Source organism: Chrysochloris asiatica, unplaced genomic scaffold (genome assembly GCF_000296735.1).
Source record: "Chrysochloris asiatica unplaced genomic scaffold, ChrAsi1.0 scaffold00029, whole genome shotgun sequence".
In the NCBI taxonomy this organism is placed as follows: Eukaryota; Metazoa; Chordata; class Mammalia; order Afrosoricida; family Chrysochloridae; genus Chrysochloris; species Chrysochloris asiatica.
In genome coordinates this window covers 1,227,152-1,228,244 of record NW_006408547.1, presented here as the reverse complement: position 1 = coordinate 1,228,244, position 1,093 = coordinate 1,227,152, and the positions used below count along the sequence as shown (strand labels likewise).

The window sequence follows — 1,093 nt, the reverse complement described above, 5'->3', positions numbered from 1 at the left end:
AACAGATAGATTCTATTGTATATTGATTCAACATTCCGTTATATATATCAGAATATTGTCTAGTATATATACAAACATCAGACCACAATCTGCTGTTATTCATAAGGTTTCTAGAAGTGTATATATACGTGTGTGTGTGTGTGTTGTTTGGTTCTTAAGTGACAACTAAGGTTTGCGAGGAGCATATGGTGAGTTTGAACCGCCAACCTTGAGAATCAAGCCGACCTTGTGGTCAAGTGCTTATAGCAGGACCACACAAGGACTCCAAATATATATATGTGTGTGTGCATTGTTGTTGTTGTTGTTAAGTGCTGTCAAGTTGGTTCCTAAATTTGGGCTTCTAGCCTCCTGATCTGTGACAGAATCATCTTGCTTGTTAAAGGCACCCATTTGTGGAATTTCTGTCATACCAGTACTAGAGAACTAAGAAGCCTGTATCGGGTTTCCGAGGAGCAACTGGTGAGCCTGAACCACTGACTTTCAGGTTCAAAATGACTTTGCAGTCCAGTGCATTAACCATACCTTATATAGAGAGCTTTGGAAGGTAGTGGGTTATGTGTTCAAATCTACCAGCTACTCCACGGGAGAAAGATGATGCTTTCTACTCCTGGAAAGATTCACAGTACTGGAAACCCTAATACAGGGTTGCTATGAGTTGGAACCGACTCCACAGTCCATAACCACCACCGCCACCACCTTCACTACCACTCTCATGTTAGATGATACTCAAAATACAACTGGGCAAGAGTTACCTCCTCAGAAGAGAATTTACCTTAATGACATGAATGAAGCAAACTTTTTGGACCTTTACTTGCTGATGGGGCACAACTCAAAATAAGAAGAAACTGCTGAACGCATCTATTATTAATCAGAATGTGTAATGCATAAAGTATGAATTTAGAAAAACTGGCGGTCATCAAAAATGAAATAGAACACATACAGACTGATATTCTAGGCATTAGTGAGGTGGAATTGGCCAAGTTTGAATCCCACAATCACCTGGTTCACTATGCTAGGGATAACAATATGAAGAGGAATGGCACAGTGATTTGTCATCAAGAAGAGCACTGAAGGAGCTAACTGGAAATACAGT

At 40.2% G+C, this 1,093-nt stretch overlaps 1 protein-coding gene across 1 annotated transcript in view; it reads right to left on the bottom strand.

Moving 5' to 3' along the window:
* The window catches only part of PCCA (propionyl CoA carboxylase, alpha polypeptide), a 605,786-nt gene that overhangs the window by 93,969 nt on the left and 510,724 nt on the right, over nt 1–1,093 (bottom strand). The gene's annotated exons all lie outside the window — the stretch shown is intronic.